The 21,774-nt window shown below is 31.9% G+C and overlaps 1 pseudogene; it reads right to left on the bottom strand.

The window, feature by feature from the left end:
• The window catches only part of LOC109452922 (ethanolamine-phosphate phospho-lyase), a 55,354-nt pseudogene that overhangs the window by 27,106 nt on the left and 6,474 nt on the right, over positions 1 to 21,774 (bottom strand).

Genomic DNA, 21,774 nt, shown 5'->3' with positions numbered 1-21,774 from the left:
TACTACATATATAGTGAAATTTAAATATCAAAGACAAAGAAAAAAATTATAGGGAAAAAAGAAGATCTTAGATAAAAGGGCAAGACGAAAGATATAGACAATAGCTTAAAAAAACATGAATGAGAGAATATAATGAAATTATATTTCCAGAGTTTAAAGAAAAATAATTTAGAATTTTATTCCAGCAAATTGTTATTTAAAAAGAAGGCATGAAAATATGGCCTTGAATATATAAGGTTTCATAATCTTTGCTACTCAAAAACCACAGAATTGAATTTTGAGTAGCAAAACAGAACAGAATTGTGTATAATAGTAGACACATCCAGAAGATAATCTGAAGAAAAGATGAAGAGATACTTGAATAACATTTGTTACTGTCTTAAAATATATATATATATTTATATCTATCGATCTGTCATCTATCTGTCTGTCTATCTATGTAATCTATCATCTATCTTACTTAGAAACCTACATAATAATATGATGAAGTTGGAAGAAGATCAAGAGTTTTAAAAACTTGGAAAAACTGTTTTATTCTTAGACTGAAAATAAGGATATCTATTATTTTAAAGTAAGGAAGGAAGGATGAAAAACAATATAAAAAATCAAGACAAACATGATAAAGTATGTTATTGAAACACATGTAATGATAATGATATTAACAACTAATAAAAGTGGACTAAACTCAACAGTTGAAAGACAAGGATTGACAAATGCAATAATAAAAGCTTGGAGTATACCAGTACTCTTATTTTTCTGTCTATACTTATTCCTGTGTGAGTACATCATTTAGCCTCCTGGCTTTAAATACCATTTAAATAGCGATGACTCCAGATTAATATTGCCAACCTAGACTTTTTCTCAGAACTCTAGACTCATATACCCAATTACCTGCTCAACAACAATAAATCAGAGGATTCATTATTAGAAGAGTTAATGGGATTATAATCTGGGTGGACAATGAATGTTTCGTTGAGACAGTGACATTTGCAGTGAATTTTGAAAAATGAATACAGTGTAAAGTTCAAGTTGGGCTGGGAGCAGGGGATTTTCAAGGGTAAAGAAATAGATTCAGCAAAGGCGTTGAGTCAGAAAGGAGACTAGCATCTTTGATGAATTGAACAAAGGATGTTATGGTCCTATGTGAGCACACTACAAGAAAGCATTGCAAATAAAGTTCAATAAATGGGTAGGGCCAGGATCCTCCACAGCCCTTTATACCTTTTTAAAGATTTTGATTTTTACCTAAATAACAATGAGAAGTGATTTAAAAAAATAAGCAGGGTCACTAAACATTCAGATTTTGATTTGGAAAAAATTATTAAGAAAACAAATTGAATTGTACTCATCTAGCATTTAGCAAGACACATGGCATGCAGAAGAGCTTAAATTCAAATGTGAGATTATTCAGAATTACATCAGTTGTTAATAATCAAGTTTTAAAGAATTCATTACTTTCTAATACTCGAAAGTAGTTTTTTCATCAGCTGTGTAAAATTGTATTGCTTCATGTAAACATCCTCTTCTTTTTATTTTATATTAGATGTATTGTGAGTTGGCAACGAGTTGTATTTTTCAGGAGTCATGATTTATCCATTTTTTTTAATATACACTTGAAAAGGTAGAGTGCATTAACTGGGAGTTGTGAATATCTACCGAATGTTTAAAAGTGCTTGTGTCATTTTATATGTCTATGTAAAACTTCAAAACCCACTTTTGACTCAGTTTTATTTTACAGTGGGCTACTAATAGAAATTGGGGGGGGAAAATTCACACATGGTAGGCAAACCAAATTAGCTGAGGTTTCTATAAGTCTAGCTTGCTGTTGTCTGCAATTTAATTAACCAGTGCACAAATAAAATGTCCCCAGTTTAATTTTCATTCTGTAGCTCAATACTGTAAACTATTCATAGCATAATTAAAAGTCCTGAATTCTCCCAGGAATATTACCAGTAAGCAACCAACCCATGAAATAGAGAAACCTGACTGTTACTCTGCTAAATTGTGTGTGTTAATAAAGCTACACAAGTGTTCTTTGCTTAATCTGACTGTGCCGAGAAAACCCCAGCTGGCATGCAAGCTATCTGCTTCTAAAACCTCTCCAAGCATCTGCCCTCTGGGAGAGCTTCATTAAAGTTAATACAGGAATTGCATTGTATTTTATTGAATTTCATTGAATTTTCTTCGTGAAGGAACTTACTCTCAGATAATACAAATTCACCACACTATCATCAAGTATAATTATTGTCAGGTTTCAAGTTTGATGTTTATCTTGAACCAGAGAAAAAAGAAATATAATATAAGGTTATAAAAGAAAAATAAAAAGGTTGCAGCGTGAGCAATGTCATTTAGAAAAATTACACAGTTGTATGTATAAGATATTTAAAATGAAAGACTATTTCCTTTCTGGATAGTTATTATTCAAAGAATCAATGATTCTAACTTTTAACTAAAATAACTCCAAAAGGACCATTGAGCTTGTTATTTCAGCCTTATGCAAAGAATCTGAATGCTGCATGGTGAATCTCTCCACCAATTGCTTCAGCCGTCACAGTGAAGAGAGGATAAACAGAGAGTTAATAGTGTATTGCTATACAGTGTTTGTATAATTATTCTAGATATCCAGGCTTTCCCCTGAAAGTTACATATTTTTAGAAACCTTGCCTAGTATTTGTTACTTTGATATTTTTGATGCAATGCATTAAAATATTTTATGGTTTGGATAAAATCTGTTTTATGAAAGATGCTCTTTCATCTGAAATACCCTAATCCGTGATCCATTTGTTGATAAATAGAAAAAACAAAAACAAAACAAAAAGAAAAACAGGGAAGTTTGTCTTTATTGCTTTATTTCCTGAAGGAGTGCTCGTTCCTTTAATTGTCAAATCCAAACTGATCTTACACTTGAAAAATTATCACTTGAATAGCACACATTTATTTAGAGTGTTAGGGTAAATGTTCTGTGCAGAATGCTGGCGGCTGAATAAGGAGAGGAGGAGAGCTGTGCTGTATTTCATAGATGTTTTCCTGGCAGGTGCCAATGAAGAGCCAGAGCTATTGATTCTGATGCTGACTTGCATGTTGCATATTTAAAGACATTCAATATGGGAATTGATTTAAGTTAAACAACAGAGTATGGGTACTAGACCATCGCTATTACTTGTCAGATTCATAGAACTTGAAGGTGAAAATGGGCATATAGAGATTTCTCAGTTAGGTTTAGGAACTGTGTGTTAAAATGGCTGTAAACATTTTAGGGAAAATGTTTTGTCATCTCCTTTGAAAACTCACCCTGGTGGTTAAAATTTTTAGAGAAATATTTCCCCATAAATATTCTCATTTGAAAAAAGAATAATAAATCTTGACCTGAGAGGAAATGAAGAACTGTGTTCTGAAGTTAGCGTCTCTTCTTGTAGGAGGTATAGATGTCTTTATTTGTCTAGGCTACATTAGGAGTCAAACTTGAGGCCCGATTTGTGTATGGGGACTCTTACATCAAATATACTTTTTTTATTATTGCTCATGTCTAGTTCGTGTTTTAAAAGGGCATAATAATACTTATAAGAAGTGGGTGGCAATACCATCAGGTTAGCACCTACCATTTTACTTGTCCTGCTTCATGTATGTGAATTGGCATCCCTTGCAGATTTTTAAATGTATGTTCCCTGGATTAAATGGTCTCAGTTTTCTGAGTTCACTTTGGTATTTGTAAAAAATACTACAGTATTGAAACTTGTGAGACTAACTTCTCTCACTTAACAAAATGTAAATATGTTTCATCCATGTTTTTGCGTGGATTAGTATTTCATTCATTTTTATTGCTGAGAAGTATGCCATTGCATGGGTGTACTATTTATTGTTTATCCATTCACCTACGGAGGAACATCAAGATCGGCTTCAGATTTTGGTGATATAAATAAGAATGCTATGAAATTTTGTGTACAGATTGTGTGTATGTGTGTGTGTGTGTGCATAAGTTTTCAATCCATTTGAGTAAATACCTCAAGTGAGATTGCTAACTCTTATGCTAATTGTGTTTACTGCCAAATAGATTTCCAAAGTGGTTGTATGATTTTGCTTACTACCAGAAGTGGATGAGAGTTCCAACTGTTCCACATTCCCACCAGCTCTTAGTATTGTCAGTTTTTTTTATTTTATTTTAGTCATTTTAATAGGCATGTAGTAGTAGCTTGTGTTTTTAATTTGCATTTCCATAGTGACTAATGAAATTGAGCATTTTTACATGTATTTCTTCTTTAGTGAAGTCTCTTTAAAATATTTTTTCTTATTTTTTAAAAAATTGGGTTATTTCTTTTCCTATTGTGAGTTTTAAGAGTTTTCCATATATTCTGCAGGGAAAAAAAGTACTTTATCATATGTAATATGCAGTTATTTTATAACAAACTGTGGCTTGTCTTTTCATTCCCTTAACAATATCTCTTGAAGAGTAAATGTTTTCAGTATTGAAAAGTGCCATTTATCAATTTTTTAATGGATCATTCTTTTGGTACGGTATGTAAAACTCCTTTGCTATACCTACACTCCCATATCTTTCCTCCTATGCTTAACTCTTAAAAAAATTATTTTTAATATTACTTTTAAGTTTATTACCCATTTTGAGTTAATTTATGTATGTGAGGTATGTCCTGAGATTTTTTAAATATATGGATGTTTAATATTCCAGCACTATTTACTGAAAAGACTGTCCTTTCTGCATTAAATTATTTCTGTTTCTTTGTAAAAAAGCAGGTGTTTATGTCTGTGTGTATCTATTTCTGGGCTTTCTATTCTATTCTATTGATCTATATATCTATTCTTTTGTAAATATTACATTGTTTTGTGTACTACTGCTTTTTAAAATAAAATTGTATATTTTTAAGGCACACAACCTTATGTTTATATATTTATAGTGAAATTATTACTACAGTGAAGCTAATTAACATATTCATCTCTTCATATAGTTTCCGTGTGTGTGTGCATGTAGTAAAAGCATCTGAAATATACTCTTTCAGCAAATTGCCAGTATTCAATACGTTATTATTAAAATATAGTCATCATGTAGTGTATTAGATATCTATACGTATCCATCCTACATAACTTCAACTTTGTACCTTTTGACAAACATCTCCCCATTCTCCCTACTTCCCCAGACCTGGTAAACATCTTTCTTCTCTTTGCTTCTATGTATTCAACTTTTTTAGATTCCACATATGTATAATTGAGATCATGCAGTAATTTTCTTTCTGTGTCTAGCTAATCTGAAGGACATTACACTATCACTTTAAAGTACATCTTTTAAACAAGTCATGTGGGTCTTCCAGTTTGGTTCATTTTCACAATTACTTTGGCTACTCTATTCCTTTCCATATACATTTTAGAAAATATTTGTTGATGTCTTCAAAATTTTTTTCTGGGATTTCGATTGCAAATGCATTGAATCAATAGGTCTATTCGGGGAGAGATGACATCTTAATAATATTGAGTCTTCTAATTCACAAACACAGTATATTTCGCCATCATTTTACATTTAAAAAATTCTTTCACAGGTGTCTTATTGTCTTCAGCGTACAGACACTGCACATAGTTTGTGTATTCCCAAGTATTTAACTTTTTTGTTTCTATTGTAAATGTTAATGTTTTGGTAATTTCCAATTTGAATTGTTAACTGCTGGTATATAGTAATACAATTGACTCTTCTATCCTGAGCACTTGTTAAACTCATTGCTTCTAGGAGCTATTTTTAAAATTTTATGATTTTGTATATAAACAATAATTTATCTGTGAATAGAGTCAGCTTTCTTTCATCTATTCCAATCTGCATTTTTTTTATTCCTTTTCTTTCTCTCTTACCTTCACTAGGACGTCTCATACAAAATTAAGTAGAACTTAATAGAGAACACTTTTGCCTTGTTCAACATCCTTAGGGGAAAGCATTCCGTGTTTTGTCATTAAGTAGTTAACTCTGGTTTTTATAAACACCCTTTATTAGTTTAAGGAATTTCCCTCCTATTCCTAGCTTGATGAGAGTTTTATCATGAATGGATATTAAAATGTCAATGTTTATTTCTGCATTTATTGAGATAAGCATATTTTTTGTTTTAGTCTCATATGGTTAGTTTTATTGATTTATTTTTGAGTATTAATGAGACTTGCATTCCTAGCATTAACTGTAAAACAACTCTCACTCAAGAAGAAATAAATAACCTGAACAGTTCTATATATACTACATATATTGACTTATGGTTAAAAATATTCCAAAAATATAAGCCCCAGGCCTATATTCTTTCACTGGTGAATTCTTCCAAAGTTTGGGAATTCTACTAACCATTAATTCTGACAACATATATTCAAATATACTTCATGTCTCTCTCCTTCTCTGATTCCTATTCTGTATATGTTGATAAATTGGATGGTCTCCAAAAGATTACTAAAGATCTGTTCAGTTTTCTTCATTGCTTTTTTTCTTTCTGTTAAAAAAAAAAAAACTAAACATAAAAACATATAGACTGGATAATCTATATGGACTAATTTTCAAGTTCACTGATTGTTTTCTTCTTCCAGCTGAAATTGTTTGAGCCTCTGTCACAAATTTTTGTTTTTAGTTATTGTGATTTTCAACTTATAATTTCTACTCGGTTCTTTTAAAATATGATCTATGTCTTTACTGATCTTCTGTATTAATAACACATTGTTTTCATACATTCTTTTAGCTCCTTATACATATTTTTAATAGTTTATTTAAAGTCTTCGTCTAGTAAATCTAACATCTGAGTTTCCTCAGGGGCAGATTTTGTCTATGGATTTTTTTTCCTGTATAGGTCATATTTACCAATGTCTTTGCATGTCTCATATTTTTGTTGTTTAAAATTGGACTTTTAATATAATGTGGCATTGACCTTTAAAATTATTTACTTATTTACTTATGTATTTATTTATTTATTTATTTAGGAAATCTTCATTTTTCATTCCATAGTGGTATATGGTCTGAATATAATTTTCTTTGACATTTAGAGATTGTTTTCTCAGTAAACAAAACCATAGTATAGTAGCAGAATCCATATATATGAGACCTTTCTTTCCTACTAGTTGTTTTTGAATCTTTGGTGTAATTTCTTTGTTTGGAAAATGTAGTAGTGTACGTCAAAAACTGAGAAAAAAATTCTAAAAGAATTTACTTATGTTATCATTATTACCATCATCTAACATTTGTATGCATTTCACATGAAGACTGTAGTTATGTGTCAAATCATAGCATTTTATTCATTGGAAAGTTTGGTTGTCATAAAAATTGAATGAGTCCATACCTAAAATTCCTTAGAGGTCTGTTGAGAATATGATATTCAGCTAATTTCTTTACATCCTCACCATATATTCATTTATTAAACTTTAGTAAAACTTTTTTAATCCCTAAATTTGGATTTGTTGTCTATAGCTCCTATTGTACAGAATTTTTTTAACTCAATATTTTTTATTTTGTTAATATAAATGGTTTATTTCTTCATAGCTCTTCTAATCAAGAAACCTTTCAACCATGTATTAAACTACACTATTCACTCTACCATTTCCCACTTTAAAGTATCTAGCATTTAAGTTCCAACAGTGTATACACTGATTTCTTAATTGGGTGGAAATGCACTTAGCCTTATGGCTAAGTTCTGTAGCTTTTCTGATTTATGAATGGGAGATATTACCTATTTTTTCTAAACACACAAACAAAACTTTTCAAATTAAAAAAGATCTTCCATATTTTTCCTAAAATATAAACAAATAATTCATTCTGAATTAAAAGAAAGCAACACACAACAAAACATGTCTTACATTTTCAAGGTACCAGCAACCCATTTTACATGTGCAATTTAACCAAAAAATAAAAACTTACTTATATTAAATGTAATTTGAATGTGTTTGTTCATAAACACTTGCTTGTAATATCTAATAACTGAACTAAATATCTCATTTCCATGTAGTAGAGAAGATGTATGTTCATGTAAAAGGAAAAGAAATATCACATACAGCAGAGTATCTGGATAATAAACTCAGGGCACATAAAAATGCAATAAACTATCTGTACTAGGATCTAATATTTGTAACATAAAAAGTTTTTAAAGAGTTGTGTTTGTTTTTTAAGGTTGTGTAAATAAGACAAAAGAAGAAAAGAAAAATCAGAGCATAATCTGTTATGAGGAATGGTAGTAGAACCAGATAAAAATTCACATTATACAATTTTAATGTTACTGTCTGCTGGGTTTCCATTTATATGCCTCACATGCAGCCAAAGCCTACTCAAAACATGTAAAAGTGTATATTCCTTTTCAGATCCCCTTGGTATTAATGAGATGTTTTTCAATCTTTGGAGTCTTGGTTCTGCAGCAGAAGACTGCTCCCTCCCAGGAAACAGAAATTATTGTGTATCTATAGTTCTAATCAGAGGGGTATAATGAACAATCTTAGTGTTCTTCCTAGTGTTCAAGTGGAGTCATGCAACTTTTATTCTTCCCTAAATCTATACTTTGGCTTTCTTTGCTTTAGACTCCTAGCTTACTGTTCACTTAATTAGCTGTGGGCCTAGTCCATATTCTTAGGCCAGGAGAGTACTTATCCAGACACTTTTAAAACTGCTCTGGTAGCAAACTATAATGTTGTTCAATCAAGAACAGTATGTAAGAATTATGCTTATCCTTCAAGAATAGAAATCATGAATGCTTCTTGATGCTTTCAGCTTCTGCAAATAAAGTAAACTAGCACTTGTGGCACTCATCTTTTTACCTGTTTTTGACGTCTTATGGCTAAGGAAGACAATATATATTTACAAATGTAATGTTATATGTTAAAAATAAAAAAATTAACATTTAAAGGTTTTAATCTTATTTTAGACAGATTTAATAAGATTATATTCAATTTTTTACATGCTATTTGGGATATTTTAAAGCCAAATGAAAGGAGTGCAATGTTCTATGTTAATCCGTAAAGATGTAAATACATAGAAATTGACATAACTTTAATTAAACTGTCTGCTAAAACAGGAAGAGAGAATACAGGATTCTGAAGGACTTCAGGAGGATAGCAGGGGAGCTAAGAAGGATCAGTAATAAACTGAGATTTGGTTCAGAGGTGGATGGAAACTATAAATTAGAAGCCGAGAGAGCAGAGACACAGAGTTTTCTAGATTAGGATGGAAATAAGGGCAGGAGAGACAATAAGCAGGGAGTAAGTAAAATGTTATCAGATATATCACGCCCAAAACAAATTAATGGATAGATTAAAATAAAAGGACAGGTTGAGTAAAAGCAGCTAGATATATCTTGAGTCCAGGCAACTTGAACTGTGGCTGCAGAGGCAGATAAGTACAACAGCAAGGTCAGTAGGAGTTTCTAATGCGAGCTGGTGTGGATCTGTGGTTGATCGTTTGCCTTAACCTCATGGGAATAATTGTAATGAATTGTTAAATTTGACCTGGTAATATTAGGCAAACCCCATTTACTCAAACAACCAAATCTTTTAGCAATGCATGTCCCTTCGAGTACTTACTTGACCTACAACCATTCTTATAAATGCACATTTATAAAATTCATGATATTTTGCACATTATTACCCTCACTCTGAAATCTTCCAGTAATACTGGCAATTGAAAGGCCCGCTGAAAACAAATCTGATGACAATGTATAACTCAGACCTTCCCAAATTTTTTAACTAAGTGTTCATTTATTTATTTTACTTGTAGTAGGATACAATTTCACATCTTATCCAACATACTTTGAAAAGTTCTGTCTTAATCATTCTGCTTTGCTTAGAATAGCTCTTTGCTTGTTTGGGAAAAGTTTTACTATTATTATTACATTCTAACCTGCCGGCTTCAAGTTCCAATTTCCTTGTATTAAAAGATCTTTAAATATTTCATTACTATAGTGAAAAAAAAAAGACTGCTTAAAGTTACATTTTTGGAATAATATAAAAGAACCAGAAATTGGGGGTCACAGAAATTTGAGTTCTCATTTTTTCTCTACTGCAAACTCATTAAGTCAACAAAGGTCATTATTTAAAATCACTGTTCCATGTTGTCCTCTTCTGGAAAAGAGGAAAAAACATAGTAATGGGTGTATCACACAGAAATTGTGAGGATTAAATGAAATAATATATATGAAAGCACTTATTTTTGTTTCTATCTCACAACAGTCATTCAATCAATGCTATTGCTTTTTTATTTTACCCTTTTATGAAATATGTTTTTCATATTTTCCTATTCATGAAAATTCTATTTTTAACAATTTACTACAGTTTTTTAAACCATATGCTCAAATATATATATATATGCATAAATTTCCTCCAGATGAATGATGGAGATATCTTAGCAAACACCTTTATTAATAAAAATATTTTCAGACACTTATAATGAGTATTTGAGAATAAAAAAATTACATTAAATAATTTTTAAGGAGTTGGATTAATCTTCATAAAAACTCTCAGAATATGTTTTCCCTCTGACCAAGTTTTCTAATTTTATGAATCTATCCTAAGGTAATAATAAGACAAATAGACAAGTAAGTGTATATATAAGGAAGCTTAATGAAAGGCTATTTATAATGATAAAGTGTATAACAGAACAACATGTAGCCAATGAAAAACCATGTTTAATGTTTTTAAGTAACATAGTTTTAGACAATTCTGGTTGGATGTACATAAATTCTAATATTTTTTACCTCTTAGAAGTGAGAAATAAAGTACATTTTTTCCCCATTTGGCTATCTGTATTTGTTGAATTTCAATAAAATAAAGATGGATTACTCGTGTACATTTTAAAATAGTGAAAATCAGTTGGCACAGAATAAGAATTAAAGATTTTCTTTGAATTTTTCAAAGCAATTTTGAATTTTTTTAACCACCCTAAAGAAATTCAAACTTGGTTTAAATGATATGCTTCTAACTTGGTTTAACCATGGAAATTGAATGTTTCTCTACAGCATCACTGAAACTGTGTCTATTTCTGTCCTCAATGAGTATAAATGACAAGATAAAGAACGGATATATTCATAAAAAATGTCCCAGAGCACTCCCAATAACAGTTATAACATTCGCTATATTAATATTTTGTAAATCAATTGAAGACATATTGCTGACAGCAGTTGGAGCACAATTCTGTTCCACGAAATTAGGTCACTGAAATTTCAAGCAGGACTTGATTATGAACCACTCTAGCACTTTTCGGTAGTTCAAACAGACTGTAAATGTGAGGCAGAACTAGGCGTTGGCACTAATTATGTTCTGCTTTGTGTAGCATAGCCTTATTTAATATTCTCAGTGCCATAGTAAATCTTAGCCACAGTTTAGGCTGCCTGTTGAGATTTAGCCAAGAACACTGAATGAGAAAACCTAGTAATAACTCAAACATAACTGGAATGCTATAGCATGTTATGGGTGAAACTGCAGAATCAGAAAACAGATACCAAAAACATCAAAGGACATAGAGCCAATGCCCATATCTCTTAACTCTCGTGAATCCTTACAGGAGAGTGAGATTACCTTTTGTGTACGTGCCTTACTCTGCTTGGCCCAAGACATATTAACATTTTAGAGAATGGAAATAGAGGTTAAAAAACAAAATCAAATAATTATATATTCTAAAAAATATGTATTGTTCCTATTGCTGAAGTTTAATTTATATCGCTAATTATCTTAACTGAGTCCCCGAAATTTTGTAAGCTCCATTTAATTACCCTAGAAATGTGATAATGGTATGTCAGACAGGGATAAGCAAGAATGGCCAAGTTTAAGTGTGCACTGTAGGTGTGGGAAAGGAAAGAAGATGCTAGTGATCAAATACAGATATATCAAGTACTGAACAAAAGGAAGAGGAGATGGTAGTTTCCAGTAGACTGCCTGAACCCTGTGGGTTCTTGAAGCATTCAGGGTCTGATTCTTTCACCATAAATCAGAAAGTAAGTTGAAAGCTAAACATGCTATTTGCTATTATCATTAAAAGATAAAATAGTTTATATTGTTAAAAATACTTTCAAAAATAAATATTTACCAAAGATAGCTTATGTGGATTACTAATGGCAATGATTTACAATTTTTCAAATGCCTAACAGTAAAGGTAATATGTTTAAATTTTATTTTTTGTTGTCAAGAATGTTCCCTGATTGTATATTATCACAGAATCTTAACTCCTGCATACAATTGTGTTATAAATTTGTATAATTTAAAAGCACAGAGCTCTTATGTATAAAATGTGGAAAACCAGGGTGTATTCTAAGTTCTGCTTTCTAATGAAAAATGTTTTTCCACATTATTATAGTTGCACTTAAAGTGAAAAATCGTAATTCCAAATTGTAGGCTAGAAGATTGAGTACAATCACCCATATACTTTAGGAATCTGTATGTATCCTTGGATAACAACATTAAACAAAAAATCTGCAAGGTAGCACATTGTTATGAAAGGTCTTATAAACTTTTTCCCTTAAAAGGGATTAAAATTAGTGTAGGCTCCAGATTTCTGTAAAGCATTTCTAAAAGGATGACTTCAAGCCCTTTACATGTTGGTGGTGAAGCAAGAAGTTCTCTAAATTGGATTAGTGGACATTCCATCCACACCAACCCATCTACCTAACCCCATGTGCTATGACCTTGGGTAAGCTACCAAGACAAAAAGGGTTATTATTGGCAATTTAGCCACAATACATTATTGGACCAATAAAACATGACAGTATTTTTATATATTAATCCTGTAAACCAAAAATATAAATAAAAGTTATGGGCTATTTGAATCCATGGGGCATTTTCTTAGTATGGACCTTTTTGACAGAACCAGCTATCAAGAACCTTTTGGTGAGGACCAAATGTCTCTGTGGATGTTTTGGACAGGACCACTTGTCCTGCAAAGGTAAGTTAAATTGAAAAGCCTAAGATATTTGAATTATTTTACCTTTGTTAATTATTTGAACTTTATTCCTTCAGGTTTAGAAAATTTATTTTTTACTTTTGGAATCTAAAGGTTTTACACGTTGTTGATCATTTTGGGTTAATTTCTTTTTTTTCTTTTTAGCTATCCAGTGAGCCTGTATAGTGTTAGATTCAGCTCCTTTCTGCTACTAGAAAGTTTTCTTAGATTATAGTTTTAAATAATAGCTCTATTACATTATTTTACTTTACTTCTTCAAAAGACTCTCATACTACAAATATTACTCTTCCTTGTATTTTCACTATTTCCAATGTTATTCTCACTTCCATTTCTACTCCTTTCTTTCTTGTCATTTTTAGTTTTTTCTTTATGCCACTTTCTTTCCTTTGTTATTTTTATGCTTTTCTTTAGTGTCTTTTATTAAATTATCATTCAAGTCTTCTCTTCCTTGAGCACCTTCTAATTTATTATTTATTTCTGAGATAATTTTGCCTTTTTTATATTTCTTTACTGAGTTCATTCAAATAATTTTTTTTCTTCCTGATTTCTGTCCATTTCTGTTTGTATTTTGTAAATTTCAGATTCAAGATGATCTTATATCATTAAATGCTTGTTTGAGTACACTTAATGCTCTTTGGACTTTTGACTTACATTTTTTTTTCATCAATGTTTTTGCTTACACATGTGGATTTTCCTATGTTGAAATTCCACAGTTGTGTTAAATTCTGTTTCCTGAATTTCTACAATAACTTTGCATGAAATATTTTTCCTAATGTTCATTTTTAAAATTTTCAGACATTTTACAAGGTGTAGAGTTTAATGGTACCCTTTCTGTCATAATAGCAAGTCAGTTACTTTTGTGGTTTTTACTGTTTGTTTGTTCTGGCAATGGCATAGTTGTAAGTCATTTTATTTTATGGATTTATTCATTTATTTATTTATTTATTTTTGAAGGAACTTAAAAATTTTCCTTATTTTTTTTCAATTCTAGTAGGCATTCAATATACATTAGTTTCAGATGTACAGCATAGTGTTTGGACAGTTACATAATTTACAAAGTGAACTTTATGTATCTAGTACCCACCTGGCACCATACATAGTCATTACAAAATGACTATGTTGTAATATACCCCGATGCTATACTTTTCCTTCCTGTGACTATTTTGTAACTGCCAATTTGTACTTCTTAATCTCCTCACCTATCAACAATAAATCAACAAATGAGTGTTGGTGAGGAAGTGGAGAAAAGGGACCCCTCGAGCACGATTGGTGGGATTGTAAATTGGTGCAGCCACTATAGAAAACAGAATGGAGGTTCCTCAAAAATTAAAACTAGAACTACTTTAAGACCCAGCAATTCTACTTCTGCATATTTATTCGAAGAAATCCAAAACACTAATTTGAAAAGATATATGTTCATTGCAGCATTATGTACAACAGCCAAGATATTGAAGCAACCTAAGTATCCATTAATAGGTGAATGAATAAAGAAGACGTGGTACATACGAGCATATACAATGGAATATTAGCCATAAAAAAGAATGAAATCTTACCATTTGCAATAACATGGATAGACCTACAAGGTATTAAGTTAAATAAAATAAGTCAAACAGAGAAAGACAAATACCATATGATTTCACTTATATGTGGAATCTAAAAAACAAAATGATGAACAAACAAAACAGACTCATAGATGTAGAGAACAAACTGATGGTAGCCAGATGGGAGGAGCCTTGGGGTACTGGGTGACAATTTCCTGATTTCTTCTTGTTCCTTTCCTATCCTAATTCCAAAAGGTGCTTATCCCTTTATTTTTATCCTTTTCTTCCCTACAATCTATGTTTTGAAGTCTAAACTTGCCATTGCACCTGACTCTTTAAATTGTGCCCTTCCCTTTAAACCATAATGGCCCCTTTGAATCAACTGTACTTTGGGTTTTATTCCCTGTAGCGTATATTCTAATCATCATAGATCTATTTTTAGTATTTTCAGACTTCGGGTGGACCTGAATCTTTCTGGTAGCGGTTTCTGGTCAAACTTGGGCCCTTTCAATAACTTTTGTTTTCTGCCTCCCTCCCCCATTTTTTTCTTCTTCCTTTGATGGAATAAAGGTTTCTGGTGGCATGAAGTTGTTTAGGGTTGGTCATGGAGAGAACCTGACTGCAGTTTGACTAACAAGCTGGACCCAAATATCAGAGGCTCCTCACCCCTCCCTGGTCTTCGAACGTTCAGCCCACTGTTCCCACAGTGGGAGCCATTTCAAGGACAGAACCTTGAGAAAGCAATGTGTTGTTGAGACCATCTGGACAGAATACATCACTGAAAGTTGTTTAAGCCTCTATATAAACGTTTAAGATCCTGGTGGACGGGGGATGGGGATGGAGGAGTAGGTGTAGGTGGAATGGGGGCGGGGAGAAGAGGGGAGAGCTACTACTTATCTTGCAGCACCTGACAGGAGCCTCCTAAGATCCCTTGCTTGTTAAAACTGCCGCCTACTAGTCAGAAGTCTCTTCTCAGTCTCTCCTGCATTCCATGTTGGGGGTGGGGACAATTTCAAATGTCACTGAGGGAAATCCCAAGAGTGTGAACCAAACAGTTGGGCTGGGATTTGGTGTTTTTTTCTTTACTAAGAATTAATTTAAACTTGTTATTATCTTCAATTTATACTGAAAATATATTTTTCCATATAGAATTACTTTTCTCTCATGTTGTTTGTATTGTTCTGAGAGGAAATATTAGGAAGTAGGTAGCAAGGCTAGCCATAATTGTCTGTCACCATTCAGTATTTTTTTTTCATTTTATTCCTATAATTTGCATAAAAATAGTTTTCTTCTCTCCACCAAAGATTAAAATGTTAATTATTCTAAATGCACATGCTTCTATGAGATTCTAAACAATACAAGTGATTCTCCTTTTTAAAATGTAATGTCCAGCACATTTATATGTCCATATACTAAGGAAGACATTTGGAATGCAATTTAATATTCCTATATTGCTTCTTCTGATGAGTTTCCTGACAGTGTTTGGATGTGATTTCAGGATTAGTTTCTACTCCACATTTTAAAATTCCCTCAATCTTTTCAGTTATACCTTAGTTTTGGCCCTCAATGATAATACTGTGCTTGAGCTTAGCACTATCTTCATTATGTTCAACTATTATCATAAAATTGAGTTCAGTCTCAAAGGATACAGTTTTTCTGTCCTTCAGTCTATTCATAGAATTGTCTTTCTGATATAGAAAACAATTTTAATAGAATAATTTAAAATATTTTGGAAAAGCAAGATGACTAGTTTAAAGGAGGAAACACTAATTTAGATGCATAATGCTAGTGTTTAAGCTTAAAAATTATTCTCCCTACTTTACAGTTTCAATTCTCCTGTGGGTAACAAACATGTGTTGAATATCCATGAACACAATTACATATTCAGTTCATCCATTCTATTTCATTTTATATGTCAAATAATAAATGGAGATCAGCCAGTTATTTTCATTTTAGTTAACCTCTACATTACCTTTACAAATGCTTTGTTATTATAATTGTTATCTATTTTAAACATAAAATTGTAATAGCTCAAATATATATTTTATAAAACTTTTAAGTTTGTAGCATGCATAACTACACAAGTTTTATTTTTTGAAGAAGAGACACTTCTCAATTTTTGTTTATGGTTTTATAATTCTTAGCATTGAGTTCCTATAAGAATCTTTACAAAGCCAACTAAATATCTCCTCTCATTCATAGTTGCTTATTTGGAAATATAGTGTTCTCTTTTTGTCTGTGCATTTGTGTTGCTAGTATATGTGGCAGTTCCCTTTGATATAAAATAATGAAAAATAAGGAACCAAAAAAAGTGCAATGGTAATCAACATATGTCTTATGCTTATGATTTTCTTTTGTATCATATTGTTTCCATTCAAATTTTTGTGATAAAACACATTGATTTTCATTTTCCTTAAATATCAAATGTTTTAAAGGAAGTAATCTCATTCCTTATACTTTCTGTTTAGAATACAATTACCTGCTGTCTTAAATGTGAAACCCATGATAGTCATTCAAAATGAAGTCTAAAGTAAGTAATCTATATTTTTGATCATTTATCTGGTGTTTAGTCTTTCAAATTCCCATGCACTGCAAAATCGGTATGCATCTCACACTAGAATGGGGAATGGAGGTAGTGCTCTGCCATTGGGAAAAACAAAATATTTGTTTATGTTAGGATATTTATAATAAGGAATCTTTACGTATCTGGGAAATTTATATTTTAAAACAAGAATTATACCCTCAGATATTAAGATAGGCTAACGTGGTGGTTATCAAGTTATACTGATTATTTTAAATTGATGATTATAATTATCACGTTAAAATTCTATTCTTGTTACTATAGAGGAGCCCAAGTCCTGAATGAAGCCTGAGAATTTTCACGTTTTGTATTTCAGTCAAGCAGGGCTTATCATGTTGTAAAACTTGACAGATATTTTCAGAGATTAACACTATGAATGACTTTCCTCATTCTTTGTCTTCCTTTTGATTTCCCCAATACAGCAAATACATTCATAATTTTTTTAAAAGTAAACCAGAAGATATTGAACATTATTTTAGGAAATCAGTTTCTTCAGGCTTTATTGGTACATATAACACTGGTTTGCATCAAATCTCATAGCATTTTGCTTAGAAAAATAAATCTGTGAATCTAATAGAAAGTTCCTAGTTTCACATTGATAGATGATCACTATTCTAATTAGATCCAACTAAATGTAATTGGAGCATAATCTCAAGTGCAATGTTCTTTATATTTATTAAGAAATTGTAAAATCAAATTACTTCTGCAGAATTTATTATTATATAAAGGTCTTGCACATAGATTGATTCCTCCTCCCCCTTTTTTGGATTTTAATTCAACAATCACAAGAGACTATTGGAACATGTTTATTGTTACTAGCTTCCTCACTGAAAATACTTTCAAATTATCTAGAGCATCATCCATAGTACATGATTTTTTCCATAGGGAATTTCAGGGATTTCTAAATATCCTTCTTTCAAAATGTTTAGGGATTATTTAGGAAAAGATATAATTGAAGTGAACAGAAACTGGCCCAGAACAAGTCATGTACATTTAAAGTGTGTGTGTTTGAGAGAGAGAGAGAGGGAGAGAGAGAGAGAGAAAGAGATGCATGTGTGGTGGAGGCAGGGAGAAAAGAATCCCAATTAGGTGAATCTCTTACTCCCCCACTTCCCAATACAGGATTTGTTTCTAGAAACACTTTTAGGTGTTAAATATTCTAAAATAGTGCTGGAGTAGGGAAAATGGATATGATTTTAGAGAGACACTGGTTTATAGTCTTAAAAAAATGTCAAATGTTATTTTCCCTTTTTTATTTGGAAAAGCAGTGTAGGCTAACCCATTGTACATGAGTTATATGCGGTGTGACAATTAAGTTCGCGAACTTGTTGCAATGATGTTGCTAACTTTTTTTGATACCGGAGGGATTATTCATTATGAATTTGTACCAACTGGACAAACAGTTAACCAAGTTTACAACTTGGAAGTACTGAAAAAACTATGTGAAAAAGTTAGACAACCTGAACTTTTCGCCAACAATTCATGGCTCTTGCATCACGACAATGCACCAGCTCACATGGCACTGTCTGTGAGAAAGCTTTTAGCCAGTAAACAAATAACTGTATTGGATGCCCTCCCTACTCACCTGATCTGGCCCCCAATGACTTCTTTCTTTACCAAAGATAAAGGAAATATTGAAAGGAAGACACTTTGATGACATTTAGGACATCAACAGTAATACAACGACAGTTCATATGGCCATTCCAGAAAAAGAGTTCCAAAATTGCTTTGAAGGGTGGAGTAGGCACTGGTGTTGGTGCATAGCTTCTCAAGGGGAGTAGTTCAAAGGTGACTTTAGTGATATTCAGCAATGAGGTATGTAGTACTTTTTCTAGGATGAGTTCGTGAACTTAATTGTCAAACCTCATATGTATAGGTATGGTCTATACTACCTTTATAATGCACTGTGGAGTAAATACATATAAATATTGATTTTTTTTTTCAGTTAGCAAATTTATAAATAATTATAACATAAAGAAGTTTCTAATCATAAGGATGAAGAAGAGGAGGAGGTTAACTGTAGGCTGTTTCCTGTCTTTTGAAAGCCCATGGCAGACAGAGAAAGACAAACACTGTATGATTTCATTTATATGTGGAATCCAAAAAACAAAGAAAAAAGAAAAACTGAACTCATAGATGCAGAGAACAGATTGGTGGTTGCCAGATGTAGGGAATGGGAGTGGGGCAAAAATGGGTGCGGAGGGTCAAAGATACAAACTCTCAGTTATAAAATAAATAAGTTATGGGAATGTAAGGTACAGCATGGTGACTATAGTTTATAACACTGTATTGTATATTTGAAATTTGCTAAGATAAATCTTAGTTCTTATCACAAGAAAAAAAAATTCTGTGTGGTGATGGATGGTAACTAGACTTATTGTGGTTGTCATTTCACAACATATGCATATATCAAATCATTATGCTGTGCCTCTGAAAGTACTATAATGTTATATGTCAATTATATCTCAATAAAAATAAGAAAAAGAAAAACCCATAGTTATTAAACTGTCATTCCAGTTTTGCCACTTCTTTCAGGTATCAATTATACAGTATATTTAATTTTCTACATAGAGAGGTGGAAAGCTCCCCAAAAGTATAAGTGGCTTGAGAGAGTATTAAGGAAAGACAAGCTGGAAAATTTGACTGTATTCCCTTGACAGTGAAAATGATTTATCTTTGATTTGTGACTTCCTCTTAGTAACCTAGTAACTTCTTACTCAAGAAGGTCCATGTTTCTGAAATTGTCATATATAAGTAGCACCTGGGAAATTTCTAGAAGTACAGAATCTCAAGATTCGCTAAAACTACTGAATTAGAAGAAGATTTTAAGTAATATCCTCGGATATAGACACTTAGAGATTATAAAAACTATTGCCATAGAACACAGTGATTTCTAGAAAAGATAGATAAATCATTAAGTTTGGTTCAAGTTCGGTTTTAGTAAACTGTTTACTCTTGCCTATTGTACAAGATGATCTTAAATCATAATCATTCTTAGTGCAATTACACATAAAATTTGAATTTTGCTCTCCAGGATCATAACAGCTTGTGAAAAGACCAATATTGGTTTTAAAACAGACTTGGCAGCTCTTTACTTTAATTAAATGAAAATTATAGTCATGGACTTAAGCTGTGGAGATTCAGTTAGATATAATATGTTCAAAAATTATCCAGATAATTTTGGAAAACTGTCGGGGTAAAGGTTTGGTGAAATTAAGTGATTTAGTGAAAACTATTCCAATATTTACAGCATATACATTTCAGTTTAGCAAGATGAGAAATACATGGCCTACGCTTTATAACATCCAGTATGCAAATATTTAAGTAGAACAAGAAAAAGGAAAAACAAAAACTAAAAAGCCCCCAAGAAGTGCGCAGGTTTAGGCTATTTTTTTTTTCTCTTGTAAGCTGTAAAAACTCCTGCTGAGAATGCCATGATTTCTTATAGACTGTCATTTCCTTTGGTTATCATTACATATAGTAAATTAACAGGAGCTAATATATTTCCAGGAGATGCAGAGAAGATTGAAAAATACAAAGCCTTTTATCAAAGTAAGTTACCTACACTGTAAGATGTAGGTAACTGCCTGATTAGTAGAAGCTAGTTATCTCTGAAGTTCCTTCCATGTACAACCTTGCCAACACAGAGCATGAGAGGAAGGGATGCCAGTGGAAATCAGCCAATGAACTGCCACCAAGTTCAGTCCAGTGTTTCCTGATGGAAATGTCTCCTTACTCATTGCATGTGTATCTAGTACACATGATGACTGTACAGAAACAGTAATACAAAAGGGGGGTGGAAAAGAGTAGTTTTCCCAGCTGCAAAATGAAAAAGATACCAAGTTGTGACATGTCATGCAGGCATAGGATATTTATGGGCCTGTGCATAAAGCTGGCTCTTATTTGCAGGTTTGTGTTCTTCACATTATACTTCTTTAGGCTTCAATTATCTGATGAAGAGCTTGGAGTACCTCTAGCTGTACATTAGATTTATTTGAAGAGGATTAAAATTTGTCCATATCTTATTTCAAATCAAGTAAGTCAGAGGCTCTGAAAGTACAGCCCAGGCATGGATTTGTATTTATCAAGCTCCCTAGGTGATTCTATGTAATACCAGGCATTAGAAACTGTATACTCTAAAGAAAAAGAAAAACATAAAAGAAAAAAAACAAAACACAAAACTAACAATTGTTACCCCAATAAATTAAAAAAAAAAGAAAAAAAAAAAAAAAAAAGAAACTGTATACTAACATTAGTCTCTTCCACATTTAATTTTCCATGCTTTCTAGGAAAGCTCCACCTCTCCCACTTTCCCCCATCCTCTTCACTTCTTGACATAAGTACCCTCTTTATATATTGAAGAGTAAGACACATAAGATAGATATTATTTTAGCCACAAGTTTTGTAAGTAAATATTTGGCTTCTTCATATGCATATGACTCCATGGCTACAAACCCAGGTAAACCATGTCCGGAAAAGCTATTTCATATTGGGAATAGGATAACTGCCGAAGACAAGTTACAGCTAAGGTATCCTGGATAATATCCTCCCCCATCCTGGAATCATAGTCTTTATAACCCAGAGTGTTCCAACAGAAGATTTTTAGTAAAATCCTCAGTGAAATCATTCTGCTTGACCACATCTAGCTTCTAATTCAGTTATTAAGATTTACTAGACATTATTGTAAGCACTTTCAGGCATATTATGGAGAATTTCCCAAACGTTCCCTAATAAGAAATGAAAACATAGGATTTTGT

The sequence above is a fragment of the Rhinolophus sinicus genome, linkage group LG02 (assembly GCF_036562045.2).
Source record: "Rhinolophus sinicus isolate RSC01 linkage group LG02, ASM3656204v1, whole genome shotgun sequence".
Lineage (NCBI taxonomy): Eukaryota > Metazoa > Chordata > Mammalia > Chiroptera > Rhinolophidae > Rhinolophus > Rhinolophus sinicus.
Note: the sequence above shows the minus strand (reverse complement) of the source record. Positions and strands in the feature narration are given on the sequence as shown.